Source organism: Cherax quadricarinatus, chromosome 53 (genome assembly GCF_038502225.1).
Source record: "Cherax quadricarinatus isolate ZL_2023a chromosome 53, ASM3850222v1, whole genome shotgun sequence".
NCBI lineage: Eukaryota > Metazoa > Arthropoda > Malacostraca > Decapoda > Parastacidae > Cherax > Cherax quadricarinatus.
Genome location: NC_091344.1, coordinates 27,299,917 through 27,316,672, shown reverse-complemented (window position 1 = coordinate 27,316,672; position 16,756 = coordinate 27,299,917). Strand labels below are relative to the sequence as shown.

Below are 16,756 nucleotides of genomic sequence, written 5' to 3'. Positions count from 1 at the left end.
TTTCGTGACTACTCACATTATCAAGGAACTATGCATTCCTTGATAATGTCAGTAGTCACGAAAGCGCTTGGAATTTCTCTATTCTTTCAGAGTGGTTGTTTTGCATATTCTGAAATCACCTGTTTACTGTGATCTTATTGCATATATATATATATATATATATATATATATATATATATATATATATATATATATATATGACATTTATAAGCATAAACGCAACACTAACACAAGTAACTGAGTTTTTCTCAGGTAATTTTCCACAATATTCAGAGTATACTAACAGTTTAACACTGAGACCCGTTCACTGTTCCGTAACTTTTAGGAGTTTCTCAACCGCCTTCTCAGACCAAGATATGCCCAATCAAACGGCTTCCAAAATGCCTGGGTACTCTTTGTGAATTTTAGCGAAGGTAAAATCCAAGTTCTCCACCGGATTCTTCCTCAACTAGGGGAAGGTGTGAACTGAACTAGTTAAGGCTTTTACCACCAAATCTCAGCCTGGACCAAGCGGGGGTTGAGTGACTTAAATTGTCCCCTGGTGCTTAACCTTGCCGCATCAGTAGTTTACAACAATGAAACATCCTACCTATTTACAAAGCTAATTAGTTTAAGGCCAGATATTATAAAGCTGTGTGAAGGTTTACTCAGCACTGTCAGACCCACACACAGCATTTGACAAGGCTGGCTCCTCCTCAAGAAAATATAGAAAATTCAGTCACAACATAAGATAAACAATTTTATTATAATAAACATCAGTCAGTAATATAAAACAATTAAAAACGAAATTAATCCTACTTTAAGAAAAATGAAAAATGAGATATATAAATAATTAGTGATCCAAAGCTAATATGTACATAAAGATTTCAATTAGTGTAGAATGGTGACATGCCAGTGTTCTGGGCACATTGCTTTGAATGATTTTGGAACACAAAGCCGATGATCGGGGTGGGGGGATGGGGTCACAGCTGGTCTTGACTAGACAGCCGACAATATCCACAACACGATTATATTCTGCCGATGAGAGGTTGATCCTCTGATAACCACAAAGCTGAAGTAGTTAATTAGCCAGTCCTAAACCACCAAGAACGCTGGTGTCATTACAACTGGGAGACGGCTGCTGGAATGGTGTGTAGAGGGCTGGGTGTTCAGCTATGTGTGAAAACGGAGGGTGGGGACCAGTGTAGGTAGAGAGGTGCAGTTGAAGGCTCTGGATCTTGGCAGGATCCCTGCTGTCCTCATCTTATCTCTCATGCGTTAGATGACCCAGCCAACAATCAAGTCTACAATGAAGAAAAGAAGAAATATACAGTTACAACTCGATAAATCACTTACACGATAGGCAAACGGCCTTTAAAAGAAATGGTGAAGACTGGCAAATGACATAACTGTAAATTGAAGGTAAGGCAGAAATAAACTTAAGTCTAAAACCCTAAATAAGAGTGAAGATCTTATAAAGACAATCTCAAAACAAAATAAATTAGACAGGAGTGGAACGAATACTTACAGATTTGATGGAAGCAGCCAGTTAAGTGATTCACCACAGGTCAGAGATGCTCATGTCGCCTCCCACGGAGTCTGAAAAGGAGGTTGGATAGTGGGAGCTAGGCATCCACCCAGCCTGAACAAGCAGACTGCTCCACAAACTACCACCACCATACATTCATACTTTTACTATCATTATCTAATCAACTTTTCCCTCACAAGCCGAGAATTACAACCCAGGAATAATAAGGCCTGTTATCCTGGGTGTAAAGGGCAGCGAGGAGAGGAACAAACACAGCTGAATGACTTAGAAATATATTGTCCTTTCATCAAGTAAGAACAGAAGTATGTACACTATATACACTATGTACAACAACAGGTATTAGTGCACGGTAAGCAAGGCAGAATAGGTGCAACTAGAGAGCAGACTGTACTAAAACCAGCTCTAGAATGGAATTGGCAAGGGCAGACAGGCGGGTGGTGCCCACAACACCTCTGCAATTGCCAGAACCATTGGCTGAACCTGAGTACTGATCGAACGACGGTTCCCCATAGTCCGACCCTAGTACTGGTTTGCTGGATGGGGGTGATAGCCTTTCAATGAGGGTGTGTACATGCGCCGAATGAAAGTTATGTACTCTTTGCAAGCCACACCCCCACCCCGAGAGGGTTCAGGAATAGGCTTCCACCTCCCATCGGTATGCATGCCACCATGGCACTATATGGGACCACCTTTTCTCTCAACCATCCAACCCTTAGAGCTCAGCTTTATTCGCGACATAAAGCCTAACCCTAAACTTAGAGCGAGACAGCAGACAGTAGGGCTAATGTAAGTCCAAGGTACGGGCGGATGGTAGCCCTCACCCCTCACTAAAAAAGAAACTCCACCACATACATAAAGGGGGAAAAAAAGAGCTAGAAACCTTTTTACCACAGGTCCCTAACACATCCTAACCTAATACATTAATACATTCTGGATAAAGAATCTGCCAACATATTTTCTTTGCCGGCAATGTGTATTATTCCTACAGTCTGCAGTCGTAGACTCCACCTCATGAGCCTCGTATTGTGGTTTTTCCTAGCTTGGAGATATACCAGAGGGTTGTGGTCACTATAGACATTGACCACCTGTGAAGTTTGGCCCACGTAAACATCGAAGTGCTCCAAGGCCAGCACAAGGGCTTCTTTTTCAATGGTAGAGTAAGCCCTCTGGTGCAGCTGGAACTTTGCCGAAAAGAAGGCCACAAGCTGCAATCCCTTGTCCTCGTTTTGCAACAGTACTGCCCCAACCCCAGACTCACAAGTATCAATCTGTAATGAGAAAGGTTTGGAGATGTCTGGAGACAAAAGAATGGGTGCAGTACACAGTAATATTTTTGCTTTCATAAAAGCATTTTGACATTCTGGGGTCCAATTAAAGGGAACTTTGTGACTAGTAAGAGAGGTAAGAGGAGCTACAATGTCTGAAAATTTGTAACAGAATCTTCTGTAAAACCCTATCATGCCTAGGAAACGTTGAAGAGATTTTCTACCATGGGGAATTGGGTAATCTTTAATGGCAAGAACTTTAGTAAATTTAGGGGCAACGTTGCCACTACCTACTTCATGGCCCAGAAAAGTAACAGTAGCCTGGTCAAAGAAAGACTTAGATAAGTTAGCAGTTAAATGGGAACTCTGGGTCTCAAAAAGAGCCTTAAGCCTAAACAGGTGTTTATCCCAAATATCAGACACCACCACTATGTCATCTAGGTAAGCTGCTGTGCCTTCAAGCCATCAGGCTATTAAGCCTGATGGATAAGTTCCTGGAATGAAGAGGGGGAGTTTTTCATTCTGAAGGGGGTAACTGTATATTGATAATGACCTGGAATTACGAAGGCAGAGATTTCCTTCGCCTTATCCATCAAAGATACCTGATAGTAACCTTTAATGAGATCTAACTTGGACACAAAAGTAGCCTTACCTACAAAGTCGATTACGTCATCCAGACGAGGAAGAGGGTAAGCGTCTGTAATTGTGACCTCATTCACCTTACGGTAGTCTGTACACATTCGAAAACCTCCATCAGCTTTTTTAACAAGGATGCACGGTGAAGCCCATGGACTAGATGGCTCCTCCGCTTACCCATGCTCTAACAGAAATTCTACTTCCTGCTGAAGTAGCTTCTGTTTTTCAGGATTAGCTTTGTAGGGGGAGAGTTTAGTAGGTTTAGAGTTTCCCACATCTACGTCATGATAACCTTATGTACATTTTTTCGGCATATCCGAAAAAATATCAAAGTATGACTGTAGAAGCGCAGTTAAGCTTGTTGCTTGAGTTTCCGATAGCCCCACCATTAAAGGGCTAGGGTCCTTGAGGACAGAGTTTGGAAGCTTGACATTGAAATAGAGTGCAAAGAGTCAGAGTCGTCCTCAGAGGTAGAGGACAGTCATTACTGGGACTTTATCTGGTGTATTAAATGCTTTAATTTGATTAATGTGGTAAGTTTTAGTTTTTGAGGTCTTGTCAATGGGAGACACCACATAATTTACCTCAGATAATTTATTTACAATTTGCATAGGTCCCACAAATCAAGGTGTGGCTAGGTAGGTTCCTGTACCAACATCTTGTCTCCTGGAGGGATGGAGCGAAACTGTGAATTTCTGTCATACCTCTGTTTCATCTTGTTTTGAGCTGCCTTAAGTTAGCCTTAGCTAACTGACGTGCCACCTGCAACCTTGAAGACGGGATGTAGAGTGTTGAGCTAACGTCTTCTCCCATCCATCCTTCCTCGAGCACTCGAAGAGGACCTTGTACATTGTGCCCAAAGAACAGCTCAAACAGACTATACCCGGTAGACTCCTGCACAGTTTCCCTTATTGAAAACACCAGCAAAGGTAGCAATTCATCCAAGTCTGCAGAAAAATGCACACTAAAAGTTCTCATCATGGTTTTTAACGTCTGATGAAATCTTTCCAAGGCGCCTTGGGACTGAGGATGACAGGCAGTGGATAAGTTGTGAATTATCCCTAGCCTAGTTAATGCTTCCCTAAATGTTTTGACAGTGAAGCTAGTACCTTGATCACTTTGAATAGATTTAAGAATGAAAAAGCATGACATAAACTTAGTTAAAGCTTTATGAATTGCTTTAGTATTAATACTGTGCATGGGAATTGCTTCTGAGTATCTAGTTACTCTATCGATAATGGTAAATAAGTACTGATTCCCAGACTTAGACTTAGGTAGTGGACCTACACAAACTAGAATTAACTCTGCGAAAGGTTCTCCATCAGCAGGTATAGGCTGGAGAGGTGCAGGTTTAATAAAATGTCCAGGTTTTCCTACTTGCTGACATTCTAGGTGACAGCAGATATGATTCTTCACATCCTGCCTTAATTTTGGCCAATAAATTCTTTTAGTATTCTATATAAAGTTTTAGTAATTCCTAAGTGGCCTTCGAATGAAGTGTTATGAGCTATATTTAATATTTGAGGTCTAAACTTTTTTGAAACCTCTAACTTGTCTGACTGTTGCCTACCCTCTATCTTCTTACCAGTCTCAGTGCAGATTAAGTACTCGTTTTTAATTTTATAGTTAACTGGGTGATCTGAAGAGGATTTACCCATGGCTGCCTGAAATGCAAAATTTAATAATGAACACTCTTTTCGTTGTTTCTCTCGAAATGACAGTCCCTCGGGCATGGAAATAGAGATATCTAGAAATCCTTCAACCCTGGAATAGGAAGGCTTAATCTTGATCTTTTTCACTAAATTTACGAGGCCCTGGCCTCGTAAATTTAGTGAACAGAGATCAGAGTCGTCCAAGGAGAGGTTAGCATTCTTATCAGAGATCCCTTGGGAATTTGCCTGAGTTATGGTCAGCAACAGAGAAGAATTAATTATTATTAGTTCAGCATACATACCAGTGGCATTACCATTATTACCCAGTAATAACACTGCATCTTTCATAGGAAATCCATTAGATACACCTACAGTCAAATATCCAGTGTAATACCTGCACTTGATATATATTTTATGCAAGGTGACAGAAAAAATTGCTCCTCCAACAGCTAACAGAACAGAGGATTGTAATGAGGTGTGATCAGGAAGGGGAAGTACTCCCTCTCTTATAAGTGAGAAATATGCTCCAGTATCCCTAAAGGTTCTGACTTCAGTTTTCTTTGAATTTTCCTGAAGGGACATTTGACTCTTGCAATAATAAGGGGCCATCCCATTCTCTACTTCTTTCAGGGACATAACATTATAAATTTTCCCTAATGGTTGGGGTTTATTTGGGCAGTTCGGATGAATGTGACCTGATTTATTACAATGGAAGCAAATGACAGCCTTGACCTTAGCTCTCTGTTGACGTTGTGACTAGTGCTGCTCTGGATACTGTTGTTAGGATACACCATGTTGAGTGATTTGTCGCTCACCAGGTTGACCGTAAGTTGAGTAGCGTGGCTCGCCATGTGACTTAGTTGGCTGACGAAGGCGTTCTCCTTCCTGCTGGCACTTTATCCTTCAATCAGGAACTTTTTGTTGATGGTCTCTGCTCATGCCAGTCTGTTGAAAAGAGAGATAGGACTGCTTGGATAAGGAGCAGTTGGTTTCTAAAGTACCATCCAATCTGGCTGCCTCCAATTCAGTGGTTACGACATGGTTCTGCAGAAAGACTCGAATCTCTGGACTCACAGACTCAAGCAGGTTATCCACCAATAATAATTGAATTAGCTCGCCGAAGTTTGTGTCACCACTTGCTTTGTACCAACTAGTAAAAGCTTTGCTCTGCTGTCTTACATAGGAAACAAAGGATTAACCAAGCTGTCGTCTACCTAACTTGAATTCCTTTCTATACTTGGCAGAGGTACATTGAAAAGCACCAAGAACCGTGGTCTTCACCACCTGATAATTACTGTAATCAATGTATGCTGTATACACCAATGTGCTGTATGCACCAAAGATGCCCAATGTTATTCAGGCTACCTCAAGGCTCAAGCCTGGTTTTCGAAAGTTTCGCAAAATTGTTCAGGCTCTGCCTCAATGAAACGAGGAACCAGCTGTACTGCTTTTCGCAAGCTGAAGTGATTTACAACTTGAGAACACTGCCTCCTATCTTTTTCTCTATCAAATTCTTCCCATGCATATGTCCGTTGTTCCCTAGTCTGCTCAAGAATGATTTTTGCCATCTCAAGTGCCAACGACGCTGATTCACCTTCAGACAACCCTATTGCATAAGACTGATGGATTTGCTCAGGTGTATCTTTTTCCTTCTGCGAGAACCTCAGGAATTTACTCCTGGCTTCCATAGAGTTAAGAGTCTGATTTGCCATCCTCTCTTCTCGAAGTTTGACACTTATAAGATTTTGAAGTTGCAAAGCTGTGAGAGTGCATTCGTAATCAATGCCAATGGAATGAGCAATTCACCAACATCACTGTAGAGAAAACTTAGGTAAGTTTAACAGTGTGAATTCAGACACTAACCGTCTGACTTGTCTAGGCAGCATACCCAACATAACATACTATTTGTAATACATGCTCAGCTATGCACAGTACAACTGCAGAATACTCACTTGATAAGGCTGACACGTAACAAAGCCGAATGCAGAATACGCACATACAAAACATGGCTGATATGCAAAGTCAAAGCCAACTGCAAAACACAATAGCACAGCTGACAATGGCAAGTGAATGCAACTTCGATATGCAAAGTAGTAAACTATCTATGATCACGCATAGCAAGGCTGACCATAGCAAGGCAATTGACATGCAAAGTTTGTGAAGTGTTGGCAAAGCTGATGCAATGCCAGACAGCAAGCTGTCTACGATCTTAGTTCCTGCTCCAACTTCAACTCTAGGCTCAGCTCCAACTTTAAGTCCAGCTCTCGGACAGGCTACCCATATTACAACCCAGGAACTCAAAGGCTTGTTATCCTGGGTGTAAAGGGAGCAAAATAAACACTGCAGAAAACTTTGACTTGTATTATCTTTCACCAAGTATAAACAGAAGAATGTACACTATATGCACTATGTACAGTAATAGGTACTAGTGCATGCCACGGTAATCAAGGCAGAATTGATGTAACTAGAAAGCAGACTGCACTTCAACCAGCTCTCGAATGAAAATGACAAGGGTGAAAATGTGAGTGGTAACCAAGTCACATTCACAGTTGCCAGACCCACCTTCTAATTGGCTAAACCTAGGTACTGATCTGACGATGGGACCCCAATCGTCCAATCCTTAGCATCTGGTTTGCTGGTTGGGGAGGTAGCCTTTCAGTAAGGGTGTGTACATGAGCCGAAAAAGGTTATGTACTCTTTGCATGCCACAGTTGGTGATGGTGGTTGGTGATGGTGGTGGTAGTTAGTTGTGGAGGTTTTTGGTAGTGATAGTGGTGATGGTAATGGTGGTTGTTGGTGATGGTAGTGGTTGTTGGTGGTGGTGGTGGTTGTTGGTAGTGGTGGATGGTGATGCTGGATGACGGTGGTGGTGGTTGATGATAGTCGTTGGTGGTGGTGGATAATGATGATGGTTGTTGTTGTTGGTGGTTGGTGGTGGTGGATGGTGATTATGGTTGGTGATGGTGGTTGGTGATGGTGGTGGTTGGTGGTGGTTGACGATGATGGTTGGTGATGGTGGTTGATGGTGGTTGATGGTGGTTGGTGGTGGTGGTTGATGGTGGTTGGTGGTGGTGGTTGGTGGTGGTGGTGGTTGGTGATGGTGGTTGATGGTGGTTGGTGGTGGTGGTTGGTGGTGGTGGATGGTGATGATGGTTGGTGGTGGTGGTTGGTGATGGTGGTTGATGGTGGTTGGTGGTGGTGGTTGGTGGTGGTGGATGGTGATGATGGTTGGTGATGATGGTTGGTGATGGTGGTTGGTGATGGTGGTTGGTGGTGGTGTTGGTGGTGGGTGGTGATGATGGTTGGTGATGGTGGTGGTTGGTGGTGGTTGACGATGATGGTGATGGTGGTTGATTATGGTGGTTTGTGGTGGTGTTTTGTGGTGGTGGTTGGTGGTGGCAGTGGTGGTGGTGGATGATGATGGTGTTTGGTGATGGTGGTAGTGGTGGTGGTTGGTGATGGTGGTTGGTGATGGTGGTTGGTGATGGTGGTAGTGGTGGTGGTTGGTGATGGTGGTTGGTGATGGTGGTTGGTGATGGTGGTTGGTGTTGCAACCCCTGAATGGGTTACAATGATTATTATGTATATATGTAATGTATATTACCTTTTCATATAATTTTATATTGCTTATATTTGCGATAATAGCTAAATCGCAAATGTATTGCCTTATATTGTTATTTGACGTAGCTTATGTTGTTAGGATGTACATAATATGTGCTCAGTTAGTCTTGATTGTCAAACTACTGTAATTATCGCTTGTCGCTCGTTATACTGCCGGCTTCTGAGCTGCAGTTGTCCACGTAGCTATCACGTGATCGAGGGGGGGGGGGGTCCTCACCTCTCGTGAAGTTTTCAGTCTGCTCTAGACTCGCTTGCTGGTTGGACAGATTGTCTGTCTCATTATTCTTGTTAGTTCTGTAGAACTTTGTTCACAGAACATTGTAAAGACCTACCAGTTGTAATCCTAAAGCTCTATTGAACCATACTGAATTTTAATGGATAATTGGACAAGGATACTGACTACTTGTTACGAAAACCCAGTAACAGGCTGGATGCTAGAAGGGCAGTCCTTTCTAGTATTACCTGGAGATCTCTAAGCTTTTAGAATCGCGTTTTTTGTAACAGTTGGTGATGATGGTTGGTGATGGTGGTTGGTGATGGTGGTGGTTGGTGGTGGTTGACGATGATGGTTGGTGATGGTGGTTGGTGATGGTGGTGGTTGGTGGTGGTTGACGATGATGGTTGGTGATGGTGGTTGATGGTGGTTGGTGGTGGTGGATGGTGATTATGGTTGGTGATGGTGGTTGGTGATGGTGGTGGTTGGTGGTGGTTGACGATGATGATTGGTGATGGTTGATGGTGGTTGATGGTGGTTGGTGGTGGTGGTTGATGGTGGTTGGTGGTGGTGGTTGGTGGTGGTGGATGGTGATGATGGTTGGTGGTGGTGGTTGGTGATGGTGGTTGGTGGTGGTGGTTGGTGGTGGTGGATGGTGATGATGGTTGGTGGTGGTGGTTGATGGTGGTTGATGGTGGTTGGTGGTGGTGGTTGGTGGTGGTGGATGGTGATGATGGTTGGTGATGATGGTTGGTGATGGTGGTTGATGGTGGTTGGTGGTGGTGTTGGTGGTGGGTGGTGATGATGGTTGGTGATGGTGGTGGTTGGTGGTGATTGACGATGATGGTGATGGTGGTTGATTATGGTGGCTTGTGGTGGTGTTTTGTGGTGGTGGTTGGTGGTGGCAGTGGTGGTGGTGGATGATGATGATGGTGTTTGGTGATGGTGGTAGTGGTGGTGGTTGGTGATGGTGGCTGGTGATGGTGGTGGTTGGTGATGGTGGTTGGTGATGGTGGTAGTGGTGGTGGTTGGTGATGGTGGTTGGTGATGGTGGTTGGTGATGGTGGTAGTGGTGGAGGATATGTATATTTTATTATTATTTAATGTTGGTAATGACTTATTGTGTGTAATTAAATCATAAGTATGTATGTAAACAATATGGTAAGATTGTTTTAATTAAGAAAGAGGAAGCTGCACTCTGGCGGCGGCCACAACAACCATTGATAAAAATCGGAAAATGAATTAAGCTTTCCAAAAAATAATTCAATCTGGTCGCATTTTGTTGAAAATCTCATTTTCGTACAACGTTTCTAAATAATTATATAATCATAATAAGTAATAATCATATAATTATTATTAATATTAATTAAATAATGACATTTATTATACTTTAAGCTAAGAAAATCACCATTTATCGTCTTTATAAAGACGTGCAGAAGTACTCTTGACGCCATGACGTAAAGCAACATGACGCTCTGCGGCGCTATAATGTATATGCTATTATTGACAATATTGATATTTTAGGTATCACCTGATTTTCAGAATAATAGGAACACGCTACATTGCCATAATGGAGGAAATTGACTTGATGGGAGATGGGTGTTGGCACTGTCAATGAGTGCCATTCTTCAACCACACGCATCCCACACTAACTCCTCATTCACCCCCCACCCTCCATGGCCACATCTCTGTACACCCAGCAAGAAACCCTACCCATACCTCCAAGGCCATATGCCTTCACTCACACCATCCCAACTAACAACCTTCCCCCACGCAAACTGTCCATACAATTCCCCCCATGACCATGTTTACACCTAAACCAATCCCCCACAACCACCATTCCCTCATAGCTACATTCGCCCTATGACCTCACCCTCACACCTAACATAAGGAATATCAGTGAACGCTAAATAGGAAAATATGGATTATAGTGTCACATGGAGAGTGCCGGTGGAGAAACGGTTACCGTGGGAAATAGACCTGACCAGCACTAGTGAATTATTGCCGGATATCGACACAAGTGGAAATAAACAAATATTGATCTATCTATAAGTAATATAATGAGTGACAAGGATATATATGTGCAGTGACATAGTGAACTTAATTGTAGATAAGAGTAATCTTAATTATCCCCAAGTATAGCGTACAATATATAGTGTAGAAAGGGGAATATCTTAAAAGCGACTGGCACTAGCGAACTATTGCCAGAGGTCCAGTGAAGTGTTAATAACGGATAAGTAACTACTATAGTCATAAGATATGAAACGAGTGGTGGTAGCATTGAGGTGCAGGGAATCACAGCATACATAAATTGAGCATACAACCGTTACCTCTACTAAACAGGAAATAATCTTTTCCATAGAAGTGTAGGGTAAAGTTAGCGTAGGCCTAGCTGCTCTGTAAATAATAAAACAATGATCCCAGTATAACGCAGTGAAAAGTGTATTTTGAAAGAATACAGTGTATATCCTTGAGATAAACAGTGTACAGCACTACATAAAAGGAATTTAAATAATAATAATAATAATAATAATAATAATAATAATAGTAATAAAAAAAATAATAGTGAAGTGTGGCAGTGTGGGCAAGTCTGCCCGGCTCACACCCACCCTACACCCACCACCCACCCTACACCACCACCCACATACTGCAAACTTGGTTCGTATAAATACATCTTGCATATTACTGGCACCAGCAAGAGAAAGGTAAAGTGGAAATCAGTTTTCTTCCGTGGCATACAGAGTGTAGTAGGATACAGACAGGATGTCAGCACAGCATATCTGTGGGACATGTAAAAAAATCCTTGGAAGGAATTCCAGAATCACATGCAACCTATGCTCTTCCAAACACCATATCTCTTGTACTAGACTAAATACAGCCTCAAAAAATGACCTTGAACTAGCAAGGTGCTTCTGGTTGTGCAATAAAGATGTAGAACTTTGGGCAGGTATCAGAAAGGTACTAAGGAGAGTAATAAATGATAAAAATAATCAAGAAAACAAGGATGACCTCTTGGATAGTCTACCAAAAATATATAAAACATGGGAGCAAGAGATAGTGTATAAAAAAATGCAGAATGTCCATACCACAACAGATGACTCGAAACTATCTAGTCACCCACATGGTGCTAAGCCAGACCCATCCCCCAGTCATAGCACTAATACCCACAGTGCTGGTGCTGGCCCAGGCCCAGCTGCTGACCCAGACCCAGCCCCAGCCCCAGCCCCCAGCCCCAGTGCTGACCCAGACCCAGCCCCCAGCCTTACTGCCAGCCCAGACTCTCCTAGGGACACTACCCAAACTACCACAAAAACAGTAAATATACAATCATCTAAAACCGTAAATATACAACCATCATTGCACAAGACCGTGGCCCACAGTACAGATGTTGGAGAGGAGTCTCCTCCTTCTTCCTCTTCTGGGGAAAGTAGATGGAATCCAGGATGGGGTGGCCCTGGCTTGGATACTGAGGATTATAGTGCAGTCCCAGAACCTGCAGAAATTGACAACACACCTCCCAACAATTCTCAACCATAGGTGAATTCGTGCAAATATTATGCTTGGGGCATCTGTAAGCATGGAATAACAGGGGAAAAAAATGGGACATGCAACTTTGACCATCCCAAAAAATGTAGCGACCTCCTGTCTAAAGGAGTGTGTCGTTCTTCTTCCTGTACTTTCTTTCACCCAAAAATGTGCCACTCCTCGGTCCTCCAGAAGCGGTGTTACAACATCGAGTGCCTGGCATACCATCTAAAAGGGACCAGGAGGCACAGACCCCACAAGACAAACAATAGTAGCTACGACAACCCAACTCCAGGTGATTTTTTAGTGGCAGGAAACGAAAAAAGAAAATGGAAGGAAATAACAAAAATAGTCCACCTTGGAACCTTGTTGGACTGGAGGCGCAGCCAGTGGCCACCCATGGCCCTCCAGAATTACAACTACTGATGCCAATAACAAAATCCCCCCAACAAACACAGAATACAACCTCGTTCATATTTGCTAATATACAGGGCCTTAAGCCATCCACCAACAACAAAATACCTTTTATCAGTGGACTTCTAGTGGAGTCTAATGCAATGTTTGCAGCCTTCACAGAGACTCACACAAAAGATCACTTTGACAGTGAAATATGGATAAGTGGTTACAACCTTTTTAGATGCGACAGAAAAAACAGGCAACAAGGGGGGGTTGGCCTGAATGTCAAAGAGTCCCTTATCTGCACGGAGTTGCTGAACACCACAAATGAGGTAGTTGAAGTTCTATCAATAAAGATCGAGAACCAAAACCTAGTCATTGTGGTTGTATACAAGCCACCAGATGCAACCTCACAACAGTTCAAGGAACAGCTACTGAAAATCGATTACTGTTTGGAAAACCTTCCAGCTCCATCCCCAAACATCTTACTGCTTGGTGATTTCAACCTAAGGCATACAAAATGGAAAAATGTAGCAAATAATGTTATAGCTGAAACAATCCCCGGAGGTAGCGCAGATGAAAGGTCACACACACGTGAGCTACTAAGTCTCTGCGAAAAACACACCTTAAGCCAGCAGATAGTGGAGCCAACAAGACTAGAAAACACACTTGACCTTATCTTCACAAATAATGAGGACCTGATAAGAGACATAAGAATATCAAAAACAACCAATTCCGATCACAATCTAATCGAAGTCCAGACGTACATGCATAGGGGCCCTGAACAGCAGAATGCATGTACCTGTGAAGGTATCTTCACAAAATACAATTTCAACAACAAGAACATCAACTGGGACCAGGTAAACCATGTCCTAAATGAAACATGTTGGGAAGATGTCTTAAATGACATGGATCCAAACCAGTGCCTTGAAAGGATCAACTTCCTGGTAGCCGAAGCATGTTCTAGGCATATTCCCCTAAGAAAGAAGAAGAGCAGGAGTAAACTGGAGAGAAAAGGATGCTCCCTCTACAGAAGACGACGAAGAGTCACTGAGCTCCTCAGGAGTGCTAGAATATCTGATACACGAAAGGAGGCGCTGACCAGGGAAGTGGAAACTATCGAACTTAAGCTAAATGACTCTTACAGGAACCAGGAGAGGCAGGAGGAGCTTAAAGCTATTAGTGAAATTGAAAGAAATTCAAAATATTTCTTTTCATATGCCAAAAACAAGGCAAATACCACATCTAGTATCGGGCCCTTACTCAGACAGGATGGGACTTACACAGATGACAACAAGGAAATGAGTGAAATATTGAAATCCCAGTACGACTCTGTGTTTAGTGAACCACTAATCGGTCTGAGGATCGATGACCCAAATGATTTCTTCATGAATGAGCCTCAAAACTCCATAAATGTATGCCAGATTTCCGACATTACCCTAACTCTGATAGATTTCGAAAAAGCCATTGACAACATGCCTATGCACTCAGCCCCGGGCCCAGACTCGTGGAACTCTGTTTTCATTAAGAACTGCAAGAAACCCCTCTCGCGTGCCCTAAGTACACTATGGAGGAGGAGCTTGGACATGGGTGAAATTCCACAGTCACTTAAAACAACGGATATAGCCCCACTCCATAAAGGTGGCAGCAAAGCATTAGCTAAGAACTATAGACCAATAGCTCTGACGTCCCACATCATAAAAATCTTTGAAAGAGTGCTAAGAAGCAGGATTGCAAATCACCTGGATTCCCAAAATCTGCACAATCCAGGGCAACATGGGTTCAGGGCAGGTCGCTCCTGCCTCTCACAACTACTGGATCACTATGACATGGCCTTGGATGCACTGGAAGAAAATCAGAATGCAGATGTAATATACACAGACTTTGCAAAAGCATTTGACAAATGCGATCATGGCGTAATAGCCCATAAAATACGTGCTAAAGGAATAACTGGGAAAGTGGGGAGATGGATCTTCAACTTCCTAACAAATCGAACACAAAGAGTAGTGGTCAACAGAGTTAAATCGGAGGCTGCCATAGTGAAGAGCTCTGTTCCACAAGGCACAGTACTCGCCCCCATCTTATTCCTTATCCTCATATTAGACATAAACAGAGATATACACCACAGCACCATATCATCCTTTGCGGATGATACTAGGATCTGCATGAGGCTGTCATCTGCTGAGGACGCGGTTAGCCTCCAAGAAGATATAAACAAAGTTTTCCAGTGGGCAACGGTAAACAATGTGATGTTCAATGAGGACAAATTCCAACTACTCCGTTATGGAAAACTGGAGGAGATAATAACTAGAACAGAGTATACTACTGACTCCGGCCATACAATAGAGCGGAAAAATAATGTAAGGGACCTGGGAGTAGTAATGTCTGAGGATCTCACTTTCAAGGATCACAACAGTGCCACGATCGCACGTGCAAAGAAAATGATAGGATGGATAATGATAACTTTCAAAACGAGAGATGCCAAGCCCATGATGATCCTTTTCAAATCACTTGTTCTCTCTAGGCTGGAATACTGCTGTACATTAACATCTCCATTCAAAGCAGGTGAAATCGCAGATCTAGAGAGTGTACAGAGATCCTTTACTGCACGTATAAGTTCTGTCAAGCACCTTAACTACTGGGAACGCTTGGAAGCACTTGACTTGTATTCGTTGGAACGCAGGAGGGAGAGATATATCATAATCTACACTTGGAAAATCTTGGAAGGAATGGTCCCAAATCTGCACACAGAAATCACTCCCTACGAAAGTAAAAGACTGGGCAGGCGATGCAAAATGCCCCCAATAAAAAGTAGGGGCGCCATTGGTACACTAAGGGAAAACACCATAAGTGTCCGGGGCCCAAAACTGTTCAACAGCCTCCCATCAAGCATTAGGGGAATTGCCAATAAACCCCTGGCTGCCTTCAAGAGAGAGCTGGACAGATACCTAAAGTCAGTGCCGGATCAGCCGGGCTGTGGCTCGTAAGTTGGACTGCGTGCAGCCAGCAGTAACAGCCTAGTTGATCAGGCCCTGATCCATCGGGAGGCCTGGTCATGGACCGGGCCGCGGGGGCGTTGATCCCCGGAATAACCTCCAGGTAACCTCCAGGTAACCGCCTCCTCGCTGCTGCATTCACAACCCAAGCTTCACACCCATATAAGAGTGTTGGTACTACTATACTTTCATACATTCCCATTTTTTGACTCCACATATACCTCAATGCACCACTCACCTTTTTTCCCTCATCAATTCTATGATTTACCTCATCCTTCATAAATCCATCCACCGACACGTCAATGCCTCACGTACCTCCCCCACACTTACATTCTGCTCTTCTTCACTCCTAAAAGATGGTATACCTCCCTGACCAGTGCATGAAATTACCGCCTTCCTTTCTTCCTCAACATTTAAAAGTTCCTCAAAATATTCTCGCCATCTACCTAATACCTCCCTCTCCCCATCTACTAACTCCCCTACTCTGTTTTTAACTGACAAATCCATATGTTCTCTAGGCTTTCTTAACTTGTTTAACTCACTCCAAAATTTTTTCTTATTTTCATTAAAATTTCTTGACAATGCCTCTCCCACTCTATCATCTGCTATCCTTTTGCACTCTCTCACCACTCTCTTCACCTTTCTTTTACTTTCCATATACTCTGCTCTTCTTATAACACTTCTGCTTTGTGAAAACCTCTCATAAGCTAACTTTTTCTCTTTTATCACACCCTTTACTTCATCATTCCACCAATCACTCCTCTTTCCTCCTGACTCCACCCTCCTATAACCACAAACTTCTGCCCCACATTCTAATACTGCATTTTTAATACTCATCCAACCCTCTTCAACCCCCCCCCCATTACTCATCTTTGCACTAGCCCACCTCTCTGCCAATAGTCGCTTATATCTCACTTGAACTT

The 16,756-nt window shown here is 42.9% G+C and overlaps 1 long non-coding RNA gene across 1 annotated transcript in view; it reads right to left on the bottom strand.

Moving 5' to 3' along the window:
- Positions 1–276: 276 nt before the first annotated feature.
- The window catches only part of LOC138854270 (uncharacterized), a 21,561-nt gene continuing 5,081 nt past the window's right edge, over positions 277–16,756 (bottom strand). Inside the window, exons 2-3 of the long non-coding RNA XR_011393478.1 lie at positions 1,508–1,578; positions 277–1,283 (exon numbers count right to left, since the gene is read on the bottom strand). This is a non-coding gene — a long non-coding RNA (uncharacterized lncRNA). The remainder of the gene's footprint in view (positions 1,284–1,507; positions 1,579–16,756) is intronic.